Source organism: Chiloscyllium plagiosum, unplaced genomic scaffold (assembly GCF_037043375.1).
Source record: "Chiloscyllium plagiosum isolate Xiang-an unplaced genomic scaffold, Cpla_swu_hap1 HiC_scaffold_41, whole genome shotgun sequence".
NCBI lineage: Eukaryota > Metazoa > Chordata > Chondrichthyes > Orectolobiformes > Hemiscylliidae > Chiloscyllium > Chiloscyllium plagiosum.
This window is the reverse complement of record NW_028270179.1, coordinates 35,896,078-35,912,849: the sequence shown is the minus strand read 5'-3', so window position 1 is coordinate 35,912,849 and position 16,772 is coordinate 35,896,078. Positions and strand designations below refer to the sequence as shown.

At 47.1% G+C, this 16,772-nt stretch overlaps 2 long non-coding RNA genes across 7 annotated transcripts in view; one reads left to right on the top strand and one right to left on the bottom strand.

The window, feature by feature from the left end:
- Positions 1–1,899: 1,899 nt before the first annotated feature.
- LOC148138230 (uncharacterized) lies at positions 1,900–10,668 on the bottom strand. The gene is made up of 3 exons (XR_015754026.1): positions 10,218–10,668; positions 9,457–9,713; positions 1,900–4,402 (listed from the first exon to the last, which is right to left on the bottom strand). It is a non-coding gene; the product is annotated as an uncharacterized LOC148138230 (long non-coding RNA).
- A 98-nt stretch (positions 10,669–10,766) lies between these two features.
- LOC148138229 (uncharacterized) overlaps positions 10,767–16,772 on the top strand; it is a 95,639-nt gene continuing 89,633 nt past the window's right edge. Inside the window, exons 1-4 of one of the 6 annotated variants that reach the window (XR_015754016.1) lie at positions 10,767–10,917; positions 11,304–11,345; positions 12,090–12,183; positions 14,641–14,690. This is a non-coding gene — a long non-coding RNA (uncharacterized LOC148138229). The other 5 variants (XR_015754017.1, XR_015754020.1, XR_015754018.1 and 2 more) reach the window with 5 other exon arrangements.

The following is a 16,772-nucleotide window of genomic DNA, read 5'->3' as shown; positions in this document are numbered from 1 at the left end:
TCGTGTGTGACCCTTCTTCGGGACTGGTGTTAAGGGGGCTGCAGATAAACGGGACGGCAGGGGCAAAGGGGTGAAGTGGGCATAGGGGAAGGCTGGCAAAAGTGAGGACTGCAGATGCTGGAAACCAGAGTTTAGATCAGAGTGGTGCTGGAAAAACACAGCAGGTCAGGCAGCATCGACGTTTCGGGCAAAAGCTCTTCAGTGAAGGCAGGTCGAGGGTACAAACTGCTTGGTCAATGGGAGGAATTCATCCGGTTGGTGGCAGGGAGCAGTGGAAGGGAATGGGAGGGGCTGGGAGTAGCTTTTGGAGATGGGAAGGGAGGTTATTTGAAATTGGAGAACTGAATATTGTGTGTGTGGTGCTGGAAAAACACAGCAGGTTAGGCAGCATTGGAGGAGGAGAGTTGACACTTCGGGCATAAGCACTTCATCCAGAATGGGGTGGGGTGGGGATGGACAAGGGGGCTGTGATAAATGGGAGGGGGATGGGGCTGGGACTGAGGTAGGTTTGAAGGCAATAGGCAAATGAAGGTGGGGATGATGGTGATAGGTAACAGCAGGGAGTGGAGTGGATAGGTGAAAAGGAAGATGGACAGGTAGCGCAGTTCAAGAGGGTGGTGCTGAATTGGAGTGTTTTATCTGGGCTAACGTGGGGGGAAGGGAGTTAAGGATACTGGTGAAATCAACATTGATGCCGTGTGGTTGGAGGATCTTAACATCCTGTACAACCTGAACATAACGTCCCAACCCCTGTGCCCAAAAGACTGAGCAATGAAGCCAGTGTGTGCCAACCGCCTTGTTAACCATCCTGTTTTGGTCACCTTGCTATCAGAAGGCTGTTATTAAATCGATAGGGTGCAGAAGAAATTTACAATGATTTTGCATAGACATTAGACAAGCGAGGACTTTTTTCTTTAGAGCGGAGGAGACTAAGGGGTGATCTAATAGAAGTGCGTAAGGTCATGAGAGGCATGGAGAGGGTGAATGCACTCAGTCTTTTTCCCAGGGTTGACAAATTGAGGACTTCAAAGTTTGTGAGAAGACTAGAGGGCATCAGTTTAAGGTTAGAGGGAAATGAATCAAAGGGTACCTGAGGGGCAATTTCTTTTACACAGAGGGTGGTATGTGTATGCAATGAGCTGCCAGTGGAAGTGGTTGAGGTGGGTACATCAACTACATTTAAAAGGCATTTGGACAAACACATGGGGAGGAAAGGATTAGAAAGATACGGGCCAACTGCAGGGAAATGGGGTTAGCGTGGATGGACATTTTAGTTGGCATGTACCAGTTTGGGCTGAAGGGCCTGCCTCCATGCTGTAGGCCTCTATGATTCTATGTAGGATACAAACTTTAAAGATTAATGTACCGGACACCCTAGATCCCTTTGTTCCGTAGCACCAGCCACTCCCTCCACCACTGGTGTTCAGAAGCAGCAGTGGGTCCTATCTACAAGATAGTCACTAAAGACCCTCAAACAGCACTTCCAAGGATAAGGGTAGCAGATACATGGGAAGCCCACCCCCTGCAAGTTCCCCTCCAAGCAACTTACCGTCCTGGAAATGTATCAGCCATTCCTTCAGTGTCTCTGGGTTAAATTCCCACCCTAAGAGCATTGTAGGTTAACCTATAGCATATGGACTGCAGCGGTTCAAGAAGGCAGCTCACCCCACATTCTCAAGGGCAACTAGGAATGGGTAATTTATTATTGCTGGGCCTGCCATGCCCATGAACCATGAGAGAATAGAAAAGATCGAGGCTAAGAGGCATCAGATTTAAAAGAATGACAAGGAGGAATTATTCCCTCAACTGGTTTTGAAACAATGGAATTAATTTTCCATGGTGTGGTGAATGACAGAACATTGAATAAATGGAAAGGATGACAGTGATAGATTTTTAATTTGTAACTGGTTGAAGGGTTATGATGGACAGGCAGAAAAGGGGAGTTAAGGCCGAGAATGAGATCAGCTATGGTCATATTAAATGATGGATTTAGCTAGAGAGGTTGAATTGCCCACTCCTTCATCTCATGTTCCTACAGTCGTATGTAGGTGAGATTCCTTCAGTAATTGCATTAGAGATTGCCACGCGGAGAGAAGGGAGATGGAGATCTCTTCCCTAATTAGATTAGATTACTTAGTGTGGAAGCAGGCCCTTCGGCCCAACAACTCCACACCGACCCTCTGAAGCACAACCCACCCAGACCCATTCCCCTACATTTACCCCTTCACCTAACACTATGGGCAATTTAGTATGGCCAATTTGCCTAACCTGCACATTTTTGGACTGTGGGAGGAAACGGGAGCACCCGGAGGAAACCCACGCAGACACGGGGAGAATGTGCAAACTCCACATAGTCAGTCGCCTGAGGTGGGAATTGAACCCGGGTTGCTGGCGCTGTGAGGCAGCAGTGCTAACCACTGAGCCACCGTGCTGCCCTATTGACAAAGGTTAATCCTGTGTTATGCCTGGAAAGGTCATTATGCAGAGGGTAGTGGGTACCTGAAATGTGTTGCCAGTGGAGATGGTAGAGACGGGAACGGTAGCGTCATTTAAGATGTATCTAGATAGATTCATGAATGGACAGGTAGCAGAGCCATACAGATCTTTGGTAAACAGGCGACAGGTTTAGATAGAGATCTGGATTGGCGCAGGCTTGGAGGGCTGAAGGGCCTGTTCCTATGTGGTACTTTTCTTTGTTGCCCAGTCCCTGAGGAAGCTAAGATCCAGCAGCTGAGAGCTGCCTGGATGAGCCGTGAGTTGTGAAGGAATGATCTAGGTACTCAAAAAGGCACTGTAAATGTTAGAAACGAAAATCGCTTCTCAATAATCGCTCTAGACAAATTCAGGAAAACAAAGTTTTATTAACAAGTCAAGTCTGCAGAGTCGGGCACCCTTAAAGAAAAGGCGCGCTGAGGCTTACAAAGTCTCCATTATATATAGCACAAGTCCCTCCTCTCCTTGGCTCCAACAAGCCATGAGGTTCACATTCTTAAAAACATCATTATTTTTATCACAAAGTCTGCAACAAATGTCTTCAGAGTCTCTAAAGTTGCTGTTTTTCTCACCCTGTAGTCTTATCAGTCAAAGACTTATTCTTCTCTGTCTGTGCTAGCAGTCTTATCAGTCAAGGACTCATCCTTGACTGTGTTAATGGCTTCATCAATCAAGAGCCTGCTTGTTTTTACTATCGCTCACAAATTGTCAGCATTCTGCACAATTTAAACTATTCTACTTTTGAGTATATAAAATGGTTGTTAGAAAAGAAACAAAAGTTTTGTCTTTTATTATAGACCAGTCCGTGGTCCAGGCACATCTTAAAGTTTAAACCGAAATTACCTCTCACAATTCCACCCTTTTCTTTCTTTAAGATGTGCCTGACCAAGATAAGCCCCCCCTTCCCTCAAGGGCCCGGGAAATCCTTGGTCTTTCGCAGCAACATCACTTTAAGTTCCCGCGTCCCATGCTGTGGAACCACCACTGCCTGGGGTCGGGAAATATTTTTCTGAATTAAAAACTGAATACAAGGAATTAGGCAGGGTAATACGAGAAGAAGAATCATGCCTCCCCCAACCACCAGCAACTGCTAACATTTAAAACAGTGGGTATTCTAGAGGTGAGATCAATAAACAGGTTTTGTGTAACATCAGCGAGTTCAATCTGTCCTTCTACCTCTTCGTATACAGATGGCACTTTAGGGAGCACGACCGTTCCCTGACGGTCTTGCTCTTTTCCCAACCCCCGATCAGGGATCTGTATCTTGGTCTCCTTGACTCTGTCAACCTGCTCCCTGAGCAACACGGAGGATAGGTCCCACCTCCCAGTTTTGCTAATACACACCCAGCGGTCATTTATAGGGCATCCATGGATTTTGCCACCGTATCCTTTATTATATATCTGATAATAGGGTCTCCCATCCTCCCAACATTCATGGTGTGCACTCACATCGTAACACCTATCGTCCACATAGGAATGGGACACAAATGATCCCGAATAGATTCGAATCCCAAGTCTTACTGTAGTTCGACATTTGTCACATCTCCCCTCACCCTCCCCCACATACAGGAGTAAACTGATCAATATCCCCACCAATACAGTCCAAGTAGAGTTCATTATTGCTGTCTTTTCAGTTTTACCGACAACGGCTTGTCCCCTTGCTCGCATGTCCAGGTGCTTTCTTCTTCAGGCGGAACAGGCCCCTTTATCCTTGATGCGTGGACCCACCCTTTTTCTTTCGTCCGAACAGCTGCTTCAGTTGTTAACAGAACCAGGAACGGTCCTTCCCACCGCGGCTGGAGCTTTTCGGCCTTCCAGGTCTTAACAAGTATCCAATCTCCGGGCTCCACCTTATGCAGGAGGAAGTCGAGCGGCGGAGTCTGAGCCAGGAGACCTTTCCTCCGGAGGTCTGCAAAAGAACGGGATAAGGCCAGTAAATAGGTTCGGATAAATACATCCCCCCCTTGTAGAGTGGGACATCCATCAACCTTACTCCAATACGGTAATCCGAAGAGCATTTCATAGGGGGAAACCCCGACATCTCGGCGAGGTGCCGTACGTATCCTCAATAGGGCAATGGGCAGGCACTTTGGCCAGGGTAACTTAGTTTCTAACATCAGCTTAGTCAATTGGGTCTTGAGCGTGCCATTCATTCTCTCAACTCGACCCGAACTCTGAGGATGCCAGGGTGTGTGGAATTTCCATTGGATACCCAGGGTAATACAGATCAAATGGTGTAGCTTAGAAATAAAATGCGTCCCGCAGTCGGAGTCGATAGATTCCATTATGCCATATCTCGGGATTATGTTCTCTAACAACAGTCGGGCCACGGTTGGTGCATCATCTTTGGCAGTTGGGAAAGCCTCTACCCAGTGAGTGAAATGGTCTACTATTACTAGCAGATATTTCCATCTCTGTACTGGGGGTAATTCTGTAAAGTCGACTTGGATCCTCTGAAATGGCCTAATCGCTAGGGGCTGACCACCAGCTGGCATAGAACGCATGGCTTTCTGATTAATACGCCGGCAAGTGGGGCATCCGACTACCTCTTGTTGGGCTAATGTGTATATCCCCCTGCATACATAGTCTCTCAGGATTGTGTCACACATGGCTTGCACCCCCCAGTGGGTCTGATGGTGTAATCGGTGCAGAATACCCCGGGTGATCTGTTTGTTCAGTACTTGTCTCCCATCAGGAACCGTCCACTTCCCGTTAATATCTAGCCGGGCACCCAATTGATCCATTTTATCAATCTCCCCCGGGTGAAGACGGGTTGTTTAGCGAGCCCTTCCCTCAACGGTATTAACGTTAACAATTGGACGGATTTTTCGACCGCTGTCCGCTTGGCTTCCTCGTCTGCCAGCCGGTTTCCCACCGCTTCCGGTGTCGACCCCTTCTGGTGACCGGGTACATGGACTACTGCAAGTTCCGTAGGTAACGCCAGGGCTTCTAACGTTAGGCTGATCATTTGTTCGTGAGCTAATTCTTTTCCCCGGGAAGTTATCAATCCTCGCTCTTTCCAGATTTTCCCGAAAGTATGAACGACTCCGTATGCATACTTTGAGTCAGTATATATGGTCCCCACTTTCCCTTCCAACAACTTCAGGGCCCTCTGGAGGGCGTACAACTCACAGGATTGGGCTGACCACTTCCCGGGCAGTCGTCCGGACTCAATCGTCCGTTTCGTTGCACCATCTATAACAGCATAGCCACTGTATCGTACTCCACTGATGCACCGGGAGGACCCGTCGATATACAGTTCCTGTCCCTCACCCAGCGGGGCTTCCTGCAGGTCCTCTCGGCTTTTGGTCTGCAAGTCCACAAATTCCACACAATCATGCTCCTGTTCCCCGTCTGCAGGTCGTCCGTATAGAAACTGGGCAGGGTTGCAACTGAGATCTTTTGCAAAATTGAGATCGTCTCCGGTCATCAAAATCGCCTCATACTTCAGGATGCGAGAGTCTGTTAACCAGCGGTGAGCCTTTTGAGCCAGTATGGTACTAACCGAATGTGGGGAGTATACTGTGATCCTTCCTCCAAAGGTAAGTTTTCGGGCCTCTTCTACTAACATTGCCGTAGCTGCCACTGCCTGTATACAGGTCGGCCATCCACATGACACAGGGTCTAACATTTTTGACAAAAATGCAACCGGCTGACGTTTCCCTGCCCGCAGCTGAGTGAGCACACCCTAGGCAATTCCGCCGGCGCTATTAACATATAACTGGAATGGTTCCTTCAGGGTGGGTAAAGCCAATACCGGAGCTCGAATCAGTTTATTTTTAATAATATTAAATCGCTGCTCCTCCTCATCTGACCAGTCCACCTTTTGTCCTTCTTGTCCCAGTTTGTCGTACAAAAATTTTACTAAAGTGGTGTAACTTTCAATCCATATCCGGCAATACCCTACTAGTCCCAGGAATTGTCTGACTTCCTTCTTCGTCCTGGGTATTGGCATACCCGTAATTCCTGATATTCGTTCTGGCGTGATACGGCTGTGCCCCTTACTGACTTGATGGCCCAGATATCTTACTTCTCGCTCCACAAACTGGAGTTTTGTCCTGGAGACGCGTAGACCCTGTTTCCCCAGGAAGTTCAACAGGGCAACGGTGTCTGCTCGTACCTCCTCTTCTCTTGGTCCTGAGAGTAAGAGATCATCGACATATTGGAGCAATTGATTCTCCGCATTACACTGAAATCCTCCTAAGATCTGCTCCAGTATTTGTCCAAACAAATTGGGTGACACCGTGAATCCCTGCGGCAAGACCGTCCATCTTAACTGTCGCTTTCGTCCTGTGAAGGGATTCTCCCATTCAAAGGCAAAAAGGTTCCGACTTTCTTCGTCAAGGGGGCAACTCCAGAAAGCATCCTTCAGATCTATTACGCTGAACCATTCATGTTCGGGGGGAATTTTACTCCTTAGGGATTAGGTACCACCGGGTATCTAGCCTGGACTACTTCATTCAACCCCCGCAGGTCTTGCACCAGCCTATATGTCCCGTCCGGCTTCCTCACAGGGAGTATTGGAGTATTGAAAGGGGACATGCATTCCTCCAGTAGTCCATCTGTGATTAATCTTTCTATCACAGGTTATAACCCCTCCCGTCCTTCCATAGCAATCGGGTATTGTTTCCTTCTTACCGGGCCTCTTCCTGGTAACATAGTGATTTGGAGAGGTTTGATGTTTAGACCCCCTCTGTTCCCCTCTCGGTACCAAACGTCCGGGTCCATTTGTTGATCATCTTCTTCGGTGAGGGCGAACAACCTTACCACCATTTCCCCGTTACTTGGTACCGTTCCGATCCCTAGTTTGACCTGCAAGTCTCTTCCTAACAAATTAAACCCCGCCGATGGCAGTAGAAGGAGGTCTCGTTTAGTAGTTCTGTTTTCATATCCAATTTCCACGTCCTCCACCACTGGGACTTGTAATTTCTGTCCTCCAATTCCAGATACCCCCATAACTTTTCCTCCTGCTCGGGTGCCGGGGGGTATTTGGATTATACTTGATCTTTCGGCTCCCGAGTCCACCATAAATGTGATCTCCGATCCTTGGGGCCCTACTTTCAAGTTTACCAGGGGTTCCTGTCGATAGTCCTTTTGCCCCAAGGGTAGGAACCCCCGACCTCCCTAATCTTCCTCCATCAGGGCGTACGACCTCACCTCCTGCTTGTAGCGGGAGCACTCCCGTTTAAAATGTCCCTCTTCATTACAATAGTAACATCTGAGTGTCCTCTTCGTTTCCCTGTCGCGGTCTCGCGTTCCTCCACTCTTCCTTTGTTCCGGCCATGGTTCTCTTTTCCTCTGCTCTTGCCACGACTCTCCCCTTTCCTGTTTCTGCCACGGCTCTCCCTTTTCCTTTCTTCCAGCTGTCATTTGTTGCACCGTTTGCATCATTCTCTTTGTCGCCTTCTTTTGCTTCTCATCGTCCCTTCTCACAAACACCTTTTGCGCCTCCCGTAGTAATTCACTTAAAGATTTACTATCCCAATCATCCATTTTCTCTAACTTCTTTCGTATGTCCGGCCAGGCTTTTGATACAAACTCTACCCGTATGAGTTGTTGCCCCACGTCTGTCTCAGGGTCCACCCCAGCAAACTGCTGCAAATTCTTCCTAATCCTGTCTAGGAAATCCGTAGGGGTTTCCTCCGGGTTTTGATGATTACCAAAGGCCTTGGTAAAATTGTGCCCCTTCGGGGCTGCGTGTCTTATTCCTTTTATCCAATATTCCCGCATGTCTCTCATGTTGCGCCGTCCTCCCTCCGTGTTCTTATCCCACTCGGGGTCGGTGAGGGGAAACTTCTGCTCCCCTCCTTCTCCCCCCTCTCTCTCCCAGACCAAGAGCGCAGCTTGTCGTATCATCTGACGCTCCTGGCTAGAGAACAATGTTTTCATGATGGAACACATCTCTTCCCACGTGTAAGTATTCGGACCCAGGAACTGATCCAATTGTTCAGCAAGTCCCATGGGGTCCTCTAGTAGACCCTTCATCTCCCTCCTGAAATTCCGTACTTCAGTACTCGTCAAGGGAACGTTCACATATCCCGTCCTTCCTCGCCTCCCATGGGCACTTCCCGGAGTGGATTCATTCTTGCAATCGGGACAGAGTTCCGTCTGTGACTCTTTTCAGCTTGAGATCTAGTCTGTACTCCTGAGGCACCTGGTGGTTCCTCCCCATTTTCTTCCCCTTCCCCTGAATCGTCGTCACCCGAAGGAACATTCTGTGGGGCAGACGGGGTCACGTAGGGCGGCGGTAAGTGATCTAAAGGGTCCCATTCTTTCTGCCCTTTCGAGTCTTTATTAGTTACCTGCATTTGGCAAGATATCGTAACCGGCAGCCAACAAAGGGCATAATCACTTTCTTCCAGATTAACATCAGGTTTTGAATTGACATATAAAATGAGGGCTTGCCGGACCCAGTCTTCGTCAGTACCGAATCTAGGCCACCACACTGAGTCGCCCTGAATAGGTTTCTGGGACCACTTTTGACAGTATTTTACCATCTTCCTTTTAGATTTTCCCTTTCTTCCACCCTGATCCCAATTATTTAGCATTTTCCCTAACGGACTATCGTCAGGTACCCCGGGGTATGTGTCATTGTCCCTGTTTAAGCCTACCTTTCCCTTAATCACCTTAGATCCCTTATTTCCCATTTCCGAGGACTTCGTATTTTTCCCGTGATAATCTATCACAATGTAGCCAATTCCCGGACCTTCAGTCCCGTGATCGCCCAGGTTCCTTTGCAGGCACCCCCGGTCTTTGGATTCCTGTGTCCTACGTCTCTGTGACACGAATCACAGGCACCCCGTAGGTACACGTTCCTCCTCAAACACGGTCTCTGCAAAATCCCTCACAGGCGAGCCCCGGTCTCTAGATTCCTGAGTCCCACGTCTCTGTAGAAAAAATCCACAGGCACCCCGTAGGTACCCAGTCCTCCGGAAACACGGTCCCCGCAAGACTTTTTCTTACCTGGGTTCGGTGCACCGAAATTACTCGATCGTTAACCGTCGCCACTGCCTCGGGTACACCCCTCCTTTGTTTTCCTGAGCCTCCCAGATATCACTCGCTCAAACCGCGCGGGGCGACAAGCAAGGAATCAGGGACTGCTGAACTCAGCAGGGTGCACCTTCTCCGATATCCTTCCTCAACTCCCCTCGTGGCCGGAGTGTTGATCCCGGACGAGCCCCCAAGTTGTTAGAAACGAAAATCGCTTCTCAATAATCGCTCTAGACAAATTCAGGAAAACAAAGTTTTATTAACAAGTCAAGTCTGCAGAGTCGGGCACCCTTAAAGAAAAGGCGCGCTGAGGCTTACAAAGTCTCCATTATATATAGCACAAGTCCCTCCTCTCCTTGGCTCCAACAAGCCATGAGGTTCACATTCTTAAAAACATCATTATTTTTATCACAAAGTCTGCAACAAATGTCTTCAGAGTCTCTAAAGTTGCTGTTTTTCTCACCCTGTAGTCTTATCAGTCAAAGACTTATTCTTCTCTGTCTGTGCTAGCAGTCTTATCAGTCAAGGACTCATCCTTGACTGTGTTAATGGCTTCATCAATCAAGAGCCTGCTTATTTTTACTATCGCTCACAAATTGTCAGCATTCTGCGCAATTTAAACTATTCTACTTTTGAGTATATAAAATGGTTGTTAGAAAAGAAACAAAAGTTTTGTCTTTTATTATAGACTAGTCCGTGGTCCAGGCACATCTTAAAGTTTAAACCGAAATTACCTCTCTCAGTAAATTATCTCGTGTGTTCACAGGAGCCAGTGTAACGGACGTAAAATATAAAAATGTCCCTCTCTATGTGATTATAAGATGCTCCTCAATACTACCTCCCAGTAGTGAGGCTGCTCACTGCAGATCAATGTCTCATCCAAAGATAAAAATCACACAACACCAGGTTATAGTCCAATATATTTATTTGAAAGCACTAACTTTTAAAGCGCTGCTCCTACGTGTTGACGGAGCAACGTTCTGAAAGCTTGTACTTCCAACTAAACCTGTTGGACTATAACCTGGTGTTGTGTGATTTTTAACTTCATCCAAAAGAAAAAAATTGTTTCCACAGCTTGGCATCCTTGAGCTTTAATTGAGAGAGCTCATGAAGTTGTTGATCTGGATGACTGAACGCAGAGAGTGGCAGATAGTGAAGCCCCAGCTGGACACGGTAAAGCTGAGAAGGAACTGGTGTTGCACTGGGGTGCTCACGGGAGACTCACGCATGCGCATGTTCGAGGCAAAGAACGCTGTTGTTTGAAGAGCTTCGCCAATGGGAAAGCCTGGAGGACCGGAAGCAAGCTAGTCCTCCAGCTAATCAGCGCCCTCCATTGTCTGAATGCGGAAGTTGGACAATGTTGCTGCTGTTCCTCATCTCTCTCCTAATGAAGATTGAACTTCAGCCAGATTGAAACAACTCTGTCAATCATCCGTGAGCATTGCAGTTTTTTTTCTTCAGTTCTTCTCTCCTTCGGGGTTAAGTTATTGACTTGCAAGAATTGCACGTTAGGGAAGTGAATCCGGAGAAGAGGCAGATTCTGCAAAGTATGATCCAGGTCTCCCGTTCTCGAAGAGACCATTACATCGTTTACTGTTCTGAGGAAGGGATTTTGCCCGGAAAGTCGATTATCCTGCTCCTTGGCTGCTGCCTGACCTGCTGTGCTTTTCCAGCACCACCTTCCCCACACGTTGACTCTTATTTCTCTGCACTGATGCTGCTGAGCTTTTCCAGCAATTTCTATTTTTGTTACTGACTTTCTCAGCTTGGCACACTTGTTTGCCTGGCTAACAGAATGTCATTTTTTTTAATGTTCACAGTTAAAAGGGGTCGTTTCCATCCAAGAGCTGACATGTGATGAGGTATTAAATTGACATCTGATTGAGCTATGCTATGTTTTGTTATATTGTACATATTTGATATTGTCACTCTTTTGAAATTCACATGTTGCTTCCTTGTATGAGAGTATTACTGTAAAATTCTATGTTACAGTGGCATTATGGCACAAGCAAAAAGTGAGGACTGCAGATGCTGGAGATCAGAGTTTAAAAATGTGTTGCTGGAAAAGCAGCATCAAAAGAACAGGAGAATCGATGTTTCGGGCATAAGCCCTTCTTCAGGAATGGCACAAGGATCAATTCAGCAAGATGAATCTGTGCCAAATCTCAAGCAATCCAGTCTCTCTCATTGTCCCTCTATATCACTATCATCCAGCAAGTTAATTTTCCTCAACTGCTATCTAATTTTATTTTGAAACCTTACCTGAATCCTTTCAATTTTGAATCAGTTGTTTGAAATAATACATACCTCTTCCTCATAAATTGAAACTTCCAGGTTGTGACCAATTGATGCCTAACTAGCATTCTTCCTTACATTCCCTTGTGTCTTTAATTAAGTTGCCATCCAATTAATTTGAATACTTTAAAACTAGTAATAAATCCTGAACAGCAAGCATTCAGCCATGCAGTATAAAATAGGCTGTGTGGCCCATTGAGTCTGCATAGATAGTTAATCTATCAATTATCATGAATTACCTTGTGAATATTTGCTTTTGAATTTTTATCTAACACTGAGATGTTGATGACTTTTTAAAACTGCCTTTACAGGATAATAGAAGGGAAGGATTTGAAGAAAGAAATGACCACCTTCACCACTTTGCTTCTAGTGTACGAATTGCTGAATGAAAGCAAAGATGGGAAGGTAGACATTCTTCAGTTTGCATTTCACTTTCTGCAATAGCATGCTATGTTGACATGGAGATGGTCATGTTAGGCAGTTGTTTTGTTGAATTCATGTAAAATTGGCAGCTCATTTTGAATTGCTGAGGGGAGAAGAAGCTGGAAGGCTTGGTGAGCATGGAGCTGGAGGATGAAATCTCCAATAAGGCTGTCAGTGAAATGCACTGAGTGTTGTGTTGTGTTGGCAGGATACCGTCATACATTGGAGATATGAATGAGGAGCAGGAAGGGCATTCAGCTCTTAGAGACTGCCTCCCCATGTGATGAGATTGTGATCGATCGGATTGTCATTTCCACTTCATGCTCCTGTCTGACCCCTTGAAGCTTTGCCACTAAGGTGGGCAAAAAGACGGTGCCGAAAATGGAACTGAGTCAATAGACCTTGTAGGTACTCAATGTCTAACTTTTAAAACGAATTGCTGGTGGTCAAGGAGTAAATCAGGGTTGGTAAAAGTGGTTGGTGTTTCTTCAAGTAATGTTGCACCAAAGAGGGAAGCTTCTGAGAAACGAATCCTCTCTAATGCATTTACCGTGAGTGAAAATAGTTGCCAGGGATTCTGAAGCATTTATCTTTTCAGGGAAGCCGCACTGGGTGTCCAAGAAAGCAAGGAATGATTTTAGTTTGAGTTGCTGCCTCAGCTAAAACCTTGTTGTTAAAAGATTTGGACCTTGTCCCAAAGGTTCATTGTATTAACACAATGTATTCTTTATTACTCACATGCAAGGAGAGTCCACCAGCAGAGTTGTGGGGAAATATGTGTTTAAGGTACATGTCAGAGCACAACTGAAATAGTGTGAACAGTTTTGGGCCCTGATCGAAGGAAAAATACACTGGCATTGGAGGCCTGTGGGAGGTTAATGATAACTATGTAGAAGGTGCAGGGAGCAGAAGAGTTAATGGTGGGATGAGTAAGTAAAGCAAAAATATGAGTTAGTGCAAAACCACAGAAAACACTAAGTTGAAAACAAGGATGACGAAGTAAGCGACTTTTGCACTCCACAACCAAAGTGGGATTGAGAAACTTGCTGATAGTCGTGTAACTGGCCCCTGGTTTTGATAAAAGCAAGGAAGTAGAAAGACCTAAGCAGCAGAGAGCAGAATGTCTTTAATTGCAAAACTGCACTTAACTGATAACATTGAGTCATAGAATCTTTACATTATGTAAACAGGCCATTTGACCAGACAAGTCCACACTGACCCTCCAAACAGTAACCCACCCAAACCCATTCCCCTACCCATGCTATACCACATTTCCCTAACTAATACAGCTAACCTACACACCCTTCAACATAATGGCAATTTAGCGTGGCCAATTCACCGTAACTTGCACATCTTTGATTTGTGGCAGGAAACCGGACCATAAAACATACAAGATGGAACAATATAGCACAGTACAGGCTTGTTGGCCCTCGATGTTATGCCAACCTGTGAAACCAGGTTGACTGTGTGGAGTTTGCACGTTCTCCCCGTGTCTGCGTGGGTTTCCTCCGGGTGCTCCGGTTTCCTCCCACAGTCCAAAGATGTGCAGGTTAGGTGAATTGGCCATGCTAAAATTGCCCGTATTGTTAGGTAAGGGGTAAATGTAGGGGTATGGGTGGGTTGCGCTTCGGCGGGTCGGTGTGGACTTGTTGGGCCGAAGGGCCTGTTTCCACACTGTAATGTAATCTAATCTAATGTAATCTAATCTAATCAATCTGAAGCCCATCTAACCCATTCTATTCCTTTATCATCCATATGGTTATCCAATGACCATTTAAATGCCCTTAAAGTTGGTGAGTCAACTACTATTGCAGACAGGGCATTCTACATCCTTCCTACTCTCTGAGTAAAGAACCTACCTCTGACATCTGTCCTATATCTATCACCCCTCAATTTAAAGCTATGTTCCCTTGTGCTAGCCATCACCATCTAAAACAGCTGTCGCTGTCCACCCTATCTAATCCTCTGATAATCTTGAATGCCTCTATTAAGTCACCTCTTAACCTTCTTCTCTGAACAAAAATAGCCTCAAGTCCCTCAGCCTTTCCTCATAAGGCCTTGCCTCCATATCAGGCAACAGCCTGGTCAATCTCCTCTGCACCCTTTCCAATGCTTCCACATCCTTCCATTAATGCAGTGACCAGAACTGTGCGCAGTACTCCAAGTGTAGGTGCAACAGCGTTTTGTACAGTTGCAACATAACCTCATGGGACTTGGAGTTAACTCATACAGACACAGGGAGAACATGCAAACTCCACGCAGACATTCACCTGAGGTTGGAATCGAACCTGGGTCTCGAGCACTGTGCTGCCCAACAGGTAACACTCTAATGAAAGGTCATGGTTTGACTGTGTTGCTGAGGCTTCTGATCAAAATGTAACAGGACAGTGAGAAAACATGATTTGTGTGTAAAAGTGTGACTGCAATTGTCTGTTTCAGACTCGCCCCACCAGGTTGTCAGCAACTCTGCTGGTGGACTCTCCTTGCATGTGAGTAATAAAGAATACATTGTTCACCATTTGGCCGTCTGACTGGTTGTTTCTTCAATGGGCCTTTCAGGTATGGAGGGACTGTGGAAAGGAGAGAATGAATAGGTTGGCACATGGAAGAATGATACGTTACCTTACTGAAAGGGAGAGGATTTTTCGGGGATTTAACAGGGTAGATGTAATAAGCTTGTTTCCCCTTGTACATGAGCTGAAAATGTGTTGCTGGAAAAGCGCAGCAGGTCAGGCAGCATCCAGGGAACAGGAGAATCGACGTTTCGGGCATAAGCCCTTCTTCAGAAATGAGGAAAGTTTGTCCAGCAGGCTAAGATAAAAGGTAGGGAGGAGGGACTTGGGGGAGGGGCGTCGGAAATGTAATAGGAGGAAAGAGGTCAAGGTGAGGGTGACAGGTCAGACTGGGGTGGGAGCGGAGAGGTCAGGAAGAAGATTGCAGGTTAGGAAGGCGGTGCTGAATTCGATGGATTTGACTGAGACACCTGGAACATCTACTACAAACCGACCGACTCCCACAGCTACCTGGAACATCTACTACAAACCGACCAACTCCCACAGCTACCTGGACTACACCTCCCACCCTGCCCCCTGTAAAAACGCCATCCCATTCTCCCAATTCCTTCGACTCCGCCGCATCTGCTCCCAGGAGGACCAGTTCCAAAAACGTACAACCCAGATGGCCTCCTTCTCCAAGGACCGCAATTTCCCCCCCGACATGGTCGACGATGCCCTCCACCGCATCTCTTCCACTTCCCGCTCCTCCGCCCTTGAGCCCCGCCCATCCAACCGCCACCAGTACAGAACCCCACTGGTCCTCACCTACCACCCCACCAATCTCCATGTACAGCGTCATTTCCGCCACCTCCAAACGGACCCCACCACCAAGGATATATTTCCCTCCCCTCCCCTATCAGCATTCCGTAAAGATCACTTCCTCCGTGACTCCCTCGTCAGATCCACATCCCCCACCAACCCAACCTCCACTCCCGGCACCTTCCCCTGCAACTGCAGGAGGTGCAAGACTTACGCCCACACCTCCCCCCTCACCTCCCTCCAAGGCGCTAAAGGAAACTTCCATATCCGCCACAGATTCACCTGCACCTCCACACACATCATCTATTGCATCCTCTGCACCCGATGTGGCCTCCTCTATATTGGGGAGACATGTCGGCTACTTGCGGAGCGTTTCAGAGAACACCTCTGGGACACCCGGACCAACCAACCCAACCACCCTGTGGCTCAATACTTCAACTCCCCCTCCCACTCCACCAAGGATATGCAGGTCTTTGGACTCCTCCATCGCCAGACCACAACAACACGACGGTTGGAGGAAGAGCGCCTCATCTTCCGCCTAGGAACCCTCCAACCACAAGGGATGAACTCGGATTTCACCAGTTTCCTCATTTCCCCTCCCCCCACCTTGTCTCAGTCAAATCCATTGAATTCAGCACCGCCTTCCTAACGTGCAATCTTCTTCCTGACCTCTCCGCTCCCACCCCAGTCTGACCTATCACCCTCACCTTGACCTCTTTCCACCTATCACATTTCCGACGCCCCTCCCCCAAGTCCCTCCTCCCTACCTTTTATCTTAGCCTGCTGGACAAACTTTCCTCATTCCTGAAGAAGGGCTTATGCCCGAAACGTCGATTCTCCTGTTCCCTGGATGCTGCCTGACCTGCTGCGCTTTTCCAGCAACACATTTTCAGCTCTGATCTCCAGCATCTGCAGTCCTCACTTTCTCCCCTTGTACATGAGTCGAGGTTCACTGTGTTTAATCCGCAAATATTTGGTCATTTATTTAAGACTGAGATGAAGAAGAATTTCTTCTCAAGCGTCTGGAATTGTTATCACGGAGGATGATTGAGGCAGGCTTACAAAGTATATTGAAGATAGATTTTTGATCAAGAAGGCGGTCAATTGTTTGAGGGAAAAGGCAGGGTGGTGGAGTTGAGGATTATCAGGTCAATGGTGGTGACTTCATTGAATTTCTGACCAGACTTGATGGGCTGAAGGGTCTACATCTGCTCCTTTGTCTGTGTTCAGGGTGAATTGAAATTGTACTCTGGGTGT